Source organism: Hoplias malabaricus, chromosome 2 (assembly GCF_029633855.1).
Source record: "Hoplias malabaricus isolate fHopMal1 chromosome 2, fHopMal1.hap1, whole genome shotgun sequence".
In the NCBI taxonomy this organism is placed as follows: domain Eukaryota; kingdom Metazoa; phylum Chordata; class Actinopteri; order Characiformes; family Erythrinidae; genus Hoplias; species Hoplias malabaricus.
The window spans coordinates 79,454,569-79,463,836 of record NC_089801.1 but is presented as its reverse complement, the minus strand read 5'-3'; positions in this window follow the sequence as shown (position 1 = coordinate 79,463,836).

Genomic DNA, 9,268 nt, shown 5'->3' with positions numbered 1-9,268 from the left:
ATTTATTTATGTTTATAAGACAGTGTTAAACCTAATTTACTGCACATCCCAATACTTAAATAAATATATTTGGACTCATATATATCTGTATTGTTAACACGTTTTAAAAATAAGACACAACTCAACCATGACTAGGGCACAAACGCTAAGAGCATCTCCTCATTGTTGGACATTGTGAGGGGTGCTCACCGACCTGGGTGACTGTAATCTGAGCAGTAATAAACACTGCACTGCAAAAGACAGAGGCTGGATAAAGAAAGTATAAATCATTGTTAGGAACTGTGTTTAAGCTTTAATTATTCAAATGTTATTCACATTAAACCCTCTAATGCCTTGTTTAAAAGATCAGTATAAAACAACATGAATTCTGGGGTATGTTTATTTCTGGTGTTTAAATGTATTCCAAGACAGATCTTTCTCACTCAGGATGCTAGAAAAATGCAGATTTGAGCATCATCTTTCTTTTAATCTTTTTAGTCTTAATAGTAACTCTCCATGCAAATGCTTTCTGAAATGTTAGATCTCAGCAACGTCTTATGTTTTTAGGTATAATATTTAATCATGTATACGTTTCCCTTTATTTAATCAGATTTTGATGTTTTCATTTCTTTTCTCCCACATTCTTCATTTTTGTATTTGTAAACCACTTTGAATGAACACAATGAATGAAAGGTGCTCTATAAAAAAGTGGCCTTGCTGTGGGACTGACCAGAAAACCAGGGTTAATTTAACTGTAGACAGGGTGTGTTTGAGGAGGGTTGAGGGGTTGGTAAAGCCCCACAAATATCAAGGTGTGTTTGAAACCTGCCAAAATTATTCTCCTTGCTCATCTCTGAAGGGTAAAGCCTGATAATGCATTTTATTGTAGTATTTATGGGGAGGGTTTGGTTAGGTGAAAATCATTTTGGAAAAGCTATTTTTGACACCTGCTGAAACATCACTTCCCTTTACTCTGGGTTGTGAGGTCTGATACACATCAGATAGTTTTAGTTACATGACTTGCTCTGTAGATACAATTCTCAAATGTACCTCATTTTTACAGGGAATAATATAATGGGGAGGACATTTTTTGTCAATTTATGCCTTTTAATACATTAAATTAAACTCTGTAAATTCAACAGGACAGAATAATGTTTACTGAAGAGGAGGTGTAATTTATTTAAAATCAAGCCATAGGCAAAATATTTATTGAAAACCAATCAGACATAATATATATTTATATATGTATATGTATATATGATATGATATAATAAGTTATTGACACAGATGAGATTAATAGGTTAACAGGCAAAAACTATGGAGAGAGATTAGTCTCAAAATACTTTACAAATGCGTAAATGTTAATCCACAAATTAAACACAAGTCACAGATATGTTTCACTGTTCACAAATGAACACATCACACTCTGTGTCTCACGGTCTGCAGTTTTTACAAATACAGTTACATTCATAAACACGTGTTTGGTTTTCATAGATATATCATCATTTTATACGAAAATAAATACATTGGTTTAAATTTACATTGAATATATTTGTAAAATCACTGTCTCGAATTTAAAATGTATTTGTAAAGTGTTGAATCTGCGTTTGTGAATCGAGTCACTCACAAGTTTTCCGTGACTTGCATTTGTACATTTCCTCTCGTGGGTTTTTGGATTTTAAAACTTTCCTTTCGTATTTCACCCGATCCAAATACAAATGCAGCCTGATCCACAAATGTGACCAGCAGGAGAACAAGACACTGCTAACAAGCCACTTATTTACAAGTTTAAATAATAGTATGATTAACTGGTGCCTGCCAGCTCCACTACAACACTCCATGAACAGAAAAGGAGTAATGCAGGTCTGTGAGAAGGGGACAAGTCTCACAGGTGGTCTCAGACCAGCCAAGGCTGTCAATCATTTCATAGGTAACTGTAACCCTGCCTTCTTATATACAGCAACGTAGTTTCTTAAAATGTGATCTCAAGGAAAAAATAAAAATATGCCAATATCAGCACATGGAAAACTAACTGGATTTACACACTAGAGATGGAATCACTGTTTAGAGGAGAACATTCAGTTTCTATATGAAGCATAGTGAAGTGTTTTAAATGAGCCCTCAGGGGGTGAGGGAGCGAGTCAACACTGATGTCCACTTCAGAAGCAGACCTTTCCCAGAATGCATTGCAGTGTGAAACAAAATCTATAGCAATGGTGAAAACATTTGGTCAAAGCGGTTTAAACGTAAGACAAAATACAAATCTTCACAATGCTTTAAAAAAAAAAAAACAAAAAAAAAATACTATGTTCATCTCGAGGGCTGTTGTGATCACTCTGAATCTTCACCTTTTCATTGATGACGGTGTACAGACGAAGTCCATAGAACATTTAATGTGTAAATCACAAAAGAAATCAGTGCAGCAGGTCTCATGTCCTTGTCTGACTGAAAATCCCACTCCTCCTTGGCCCATCCTCCCCTCGTGCTGAGAGTGGACACTGGGTTTGATGTAGATGCTATGCACTTGGTCAGTGAAAGTGTGTGAGTGCAACTGAAAATCACAGTTGAAACGTAGCTTTAGATGTGCTTCCGGCCATAATTACTGTGACTAAAGAATATCAGGCCATTTGTTCTTTACTTGTGTTCTCAGTCAGACTTTTTGGAGAAACTTATGGAGTGATTACCACTTACAATTCCAGATCTGTCCATGTTCACTGATGAAGACGTTGTGGGTTCATCTTCAAAGGCAGGAATACTGAACTCCTGATCAACAACTTCATTCTTTAAGGTAAATTCTCTATTCACATTTCTAAAAACTCCCCATCCTTTCACAGGTTCTTGCAGCTTCAGTGCAAATGATACAGCCTTAATTCAGGTTTTAGAAGATACAGAATGATGTTCCCTTACTGTGTGCATTTTACTTTCTTGCTCGTGTTTTTTTTTTTTTTTGGCCTAACAAGGTCAGTTATATAACTATAATACACTGGGGGAAGGGGTTTGCAGTCACTGTCTGTTGAATAACATGGTCACACAGGAAGGGGAGTGGAACACTGGAACTTCCTGAATTAAAGGCATGCCCTGTCCCTCTGGTGAAGTTTCTGTTTGGCCTCCACTCACCACACAGAGTGAACAAAGAGAAAATCCATCTTAATACAAGGATTTTATTCCAACATCAGTTCTGCAGTGAATCCAGGTTTAAAGTGTTCATCTACAGTCACAGCAGCTTATTCTCACAAATACTTCAGCCCAGAGTCAGTACACACCAGCATTTAGGAAGCAAACAATACAATTTTTCAAAATTATTACATTTCTCCCTAAATATCAGTCATGAGAAATCCACTCTTTCATTATTCGCCCCAGTCACACAGAACACTAAATACTTTTTATGTGGGTCACTTGACACCACCCCTGCCTCATCCCTGTGCTCCAAAGCTCTCTAACAGACTCAGACTGCACTCTCTTCCTGCTTTTGTGACTGGAGCAGCTGCGATAATCTCCCATTTTTGACCCTAGCAACATCAGTTCATGACCTACTTTAGCACATTTAAATTCTTCAGCTTGTTAACAGCAGTTCTACCACCCCCCCCCCCCTTCACTCTCAAACAAGTTAAAGTAATTCAGAAATAAGTTGAACAAAATTACACTGAATCTCTAATGTTCTCTGTTCAGTAAAAAAAAAATAATCAGAGTGTAATGAAGCTGAGGCAGACAAGTTGATCCACATGCAGGATTTAATAACACAAATCCAAAAAGCAGAGCCAAGGGCAGAGCAAAGACTTCAAAAAGCAGGAACAGGAATCAGAGAAAACAAGACAAACAGTTCCAAGGCAAAGTCCAAACTCTAGAGTCAAAAAGGCAGGCTTTGATCAAAACACAAGCGCACAAATAACTATGAACACTTGGCTTTGCAGAAAATACTGGCAATGGTTCACAGTGAATCTCTGTGTGAGGGGAGTATAAGGGGTTAATGAGGTATTGGAAACAGATGAGTATAATGAATCCGTTGCTAAGGGCAACAGCTAATATTCTGGTGATGAGGACCTCTGGTGACCGGGTTGGGTATTGCACATGACACAGAGGCGGGAATGTCCTCTGTTTATTTAAACATTACTAGTTTTTTTATTTACTTTTAAATATTGTCATTACTTCATTAAATAGGGTAAAGATACATTTAAAAATTCAATAATAAATAAATATATATTATATATTGTACAGTGTCTTGAAAGGTGCTTTTTATATAAATTATTATTATTATTAAATATTAATGTAGTGAAGTTATTTTAAAATGTGGAAATAGTTGATATTTCCAACACATTCTTAAAATGAAGGTGCTACAAAAGGGTTTTTGAGCGCTGCCACAGAAGAACCACTCTTGTTTCTATAAGAACCATGTTTGTTTAAGAGAAGAGTGAGTGTGAAGAACCTTTTAAAGAACCTTCACTTGATGCAAAGGTTCTTTACTAGTTTTAAAGGTATTAGTCAAAATTACAGACTGTAGTCCATATGTTGCTTTACAACTTTTCTTTCCCCTTCCACTCTCTTCTTCAGTGGTCAGGACCCCCATAGAGCAGGTCTGATTGGGTGGTGGATCTTACTCTGTGCTGCAGTGACACTGACGTGGTGGTGATGTGTTAGTGTGTGTTGCACTGATAAGAGTGGATCAGACACAGCAGTGTTTTTAAACTCCTGGGGGCAGCTGTGGCCTTGAAAAGGCTCCAAACCCCACACTATAGTCCCCAGACGCTGAGGTGGTTGGCAGCTGCTACTCAGGCTGTGTGTAAACAGTAAACTATTCATTCATTCATTCATTCGTTATCTGTAACCCTTATCCAATCCAGGGTCACGGTGGGTCCAGAGCCTACCTGGAATCATTGGGCGCAAGGCGGGAAAACACCCTGGAGGGGGCGCCAGTCCTTCACAGGGCAACACAGACACACACACCTTCACTCACACACACACACCTACGGACACTTTTGAGTCGCCAATCCACCTGCAGCGTGCGTTTTTGGACTGTCGGAGGAAACCGGAGCACCCGGAGGAAACCCACACGGACACAGGGAGAACATACCACACTCCTCACAGACAGTCACCCGGAGGAAACCCACACGGACACCGAGAGAACACACCACACTCCTCACAGACAGTCACCCGGAGCGGGAATCGAACCCACAACCTCCAGGTCCCTGGAGCTGTGTGACTGCGACACCTACCTGCTGCACCACCGAAACAGTGAACTAAATACTTGATTTAATCAAAAAGAAATTGTCTCATTTTTAAATCCATGCTTTTATTTGAATGACTTAAATATTAACACTTAAATTTAAATAAAAATGTACAAAACACACGCTGGTGGGTGGATTAGTGACTCAAAAGTGTCCATAGGTGTGAGTGAGTGTGTGAGTGAATGTGTGAGTGTGTGTTGTCCTGTGAAGGACCGGTAAGTATAAATTACATAGTTGTGTTGGTGAACTGATCCTAAGGGTGACCTGTGTTCCTGAGATTTGATTAGTTAGGTCTGAATGATTTTCTGTGTTAATTATTAGGACATTTTAACTTAAAGATTGATTTTGAAATGTATTTGCAGTGGCTCCAGTCAAAACGAGTGAACTGTGACTGTGTGGGTCGCACGTTTAAAGAAAAAAAAATAACTGTAAACACAGAGGAGGTTTATGTATCAGATTTAAATGTGACTTTCACAATTTTAAGCAAAAACTGTTTATAAAATGCAGATGTTTCCTCACCACTTGCTGCTCTTTAGTCTGTTTTCAAGCTGGAACCCATTGTAAGTAAAAGATTAAAAAACAAAGTGTCTCAGTCAGACATGCTAGATTTCCTCTCTCTCTGCTCATGGCAGAGAAACGGCAAAGAGCCTCCAAACACTGAAAATCAGGAAAAGAGATGGAAATGTTGCTATCTTCCTGCTCCAGAGGTGAGTAATATTTACTTATTTATGCTGTATCAGATTGTTTAGGTAGGAACACACTCTAAATTCAGGAGACTGCTAACGGCATGAAAGTAAAGACCGACAGTGCTACAAAACTAAACAACTCCAGTTACAAATGAGTTTCTGTGGTAATTCAGTGAATAAAAAAAGTACAGACAAGTTAAACTCCAGCCACGTACAAACAGCAGTAGTTTCTTCTCAAACACACGTGTACCTTCCTCATCCATCTCCGTCTCTCCGGGGCAAATCATGAGTTTCTTTGGAAACATATAATATGTTAATTAAATAATATACATTTTGTTCTTACCAGAACAGACAAAAAGAAGTGTCTGAGAACTACCTTTTTGAACAGCGTCTGGAGTAAAATCAACGGTTTAAAATTCGACAGTGTTTTGAAAAGCTGTGACTCTTTGTGAACAACTGATCTCCGACTCATTTTACCCCTCAGCTGTGGCCGTGTATGGTTTAGAGGTCAGAGAACCTGCCGCCTTGGTTTCAAGTGAAGTATTTGAGAAGTTCACTATTAAATGTTAAAAAATAAATAAATTAAGTAGTAATAAAAAAGGAATTTTGCAGTGTGTGTGTGTGTACGACTGCTTTACTGACACACAAATAGATACAATACTACTTCTTTTACACACTGTTGATGTACAGCCATCTTAGATTCTGAACTTGGGCCTGGGGAGGCTGCCCCAACTTTTTGAATATGAAATCTGACTTGTGGGGGGCATTCCAGTTGAAATATCCTACAGAGAACTACAGAAAGCCGACATCCTTGTTCAGCTGGAACGCAGCATGAGACCTGCCCCCTCCCCAAACATGCACTGCTTCCTTTTCTGTTCAGGAGTGGCGTAGCTGTAATGGAGCTGTCAGGCACCAGTTAATCATACAATTATTTATCATTTCTTATCACTTTTAAATGTATATGTGTGGACCATCATGTCCATGAAAGAGGGCTAACAAAGTACACAGAGAAACAGATTAGAGTTTCTAATGGTAGAACTACAGAGTGCTCCTGTATGGAGAGTGGAGCTGATAAAATGGACAATGTGTGTAGAAACAGAGGTGGTGTTCCTAATCCAGTGATCATTCAGAGTAAACCTATGGCGGAGTGAGTAGTCACACATTGCAGGCTCTGATGTAAATAGTTTCTTTCTCTTAGTCCTTGAATATAAATGTACATGAAAATCTTAATGAAAGCTGGTGAATTTTTGTGACAAAATACGAGCTTCACAACCCTTTTAGTTAACGTTACCAAACACGGGAGATAATTATAATGATTGATCACGACTGTGGCCTGGCCGCTCTCCCTGCAGCGAATGACGATGGAGATAGTGAAGTTGCAGACATTGAAATTGATGAGCAGATGTCCAAGGAGGAAAAAAAAAAAATCAACCAGACACACTCCAACTAAACCTCCCCATCCTAAGAAGTGTAAAAAAAGGCAACAAATCCCCTCATGGTGTTGATATCAGTGGCGAGACCATTCTGCTGGTGGTGAATGCTCTGACGAAAAAGATGGATACGCAGACTGAGCTTCTGCTGAATTTGAAAAAAGGATTGAGGAGAACACTGCTGCTACTTTTGAAAACAAGAAGAATATTGAGAGGTTGCAGGAAAAAAATAATGAGCTTCAAGAGGAAAACAAACGGGCTTAAGAATCTGTAACAGAACAAGCTCGATACAGAAGGTGTAATCTGAGGTTAAACGGTCGGGCTGAAAAAGAGAGGGAGAACACGAGAGGTTGTTATCAGCATCTTGACAAGAGTAGTGCCCGTTTCAGTGGAGCGGCTTCGTGAAATGATTGACATTGTGCATCGCTTGGGTAAGAAGAGTGATCCCGCCATTTCAAACAACGTTCCACAGTCAATAATCATCCAGTTCCCTTCGAGGACGCTCCGAGACGATGTTTGGAAGAGGTCCAGGGATTCGAGGGTCTGTTGGGAGATGCATACCCAGATCAAGGAAGATTTCTCTACAGAAGATAGGGGAGCTCGTAAGAAGCTGTGGCCGTTAGTACGGGACGCCACACTGAGAGGGCAGAGAGCTTCTCTAAAGGAAGGATATGCACTGATTAACAATAAAAGAGTTGACCCTACAGAGTCAGAGCTCTTCGTTTAAAACGTCTGCTGTACTGATTCACCAGTCATGCTCCGGAGGTTAAATGTACCGGAGGTTAAATGTTAAATAAAGCCAATTGCGTTTTTCTGCAAGAAACTCATTCTGTTGAAGATGATGTGAATCTATGGAAGTTACAGTGGGGTGATTCAGTCTTGGTCAGTCATGGGACATCAACATCAGCTGGTGTTATGGCTCTGTTTAACAGATTTCCTGGTAGAATTATACGTCACACTAGTGATACCAGTGGGCATGGGTTGATTGTGATAACAGAAATTAATGATGAAGACTGTATCTTAGTGGGTGTTTATGGCTACAATGAAAGAGGCACAAACAGGACTGTGATTTCAGACTTATGTAAACACTTCACACAATACGCATTCCTTTTCCACTGATAACATTATAGTTGGGGGTGATTTTAATCTGGAGCCTGAATTTTGGTTCCAAGGTTCAATGTCATAAATGTGATGATCTGATTGTTCAATTGATGAACAGTGCAAATTTGATTGATTACTGGAGGGTTAAAAATCCTGGGACTTGTCAATTCACCTGGTTTAATGCCTCCTCTGGAAATGGTTTCAGTTCTAGAACAGACTACCGTATTTTCCGCACTATAAGGCGCACCGGATTATAAGGCGCACCTTCATTGAATGACCTATTTTAAAACTTTGTCCATATATAAGGCGCACCGGATTATAAGGCGCATACAAAAGACGCTACAGTAGAGGGGGTTACGTTATGCATCAATTAGATGGAGCTGCGCTAAAGGGAATGTCAACAGAACAGTCAGATAGGTCAGTTCAACTTTATTAATAGATTACAACCCAGCGTAGTTTAAGGTAAAACATGTAGCGTCTCACTTTATTCCCTCGGAAACTCTGTTTAGTCTTCTTTACTTGGCGTAGGTCATCTTGTTGCTTCCTCCACTTTCGCACCATTGATTCGTTAATGTTAAATTCTCCTGCTGCTGCTCTATTCCCGTGTTCTTCTGCGTGACTGATCGCCTTGAGTTTAAACTCTGCGTCATATGCGTGTCTCTTAATAGGAGCCATTTTGGGGTCTTTACATAAAAAAGAAATGGAAATGAAATATATATACCGGTATATATCCAGCATGCACCGCGCGCGGAAGAAAATGAAGTAGGCGGCTGCTTACCGTAGTTGCGAGACCTGTTGTGGCTCAATATTGGTCCATATATAAGGCGCACCGGATTATAAGGCGCACTGT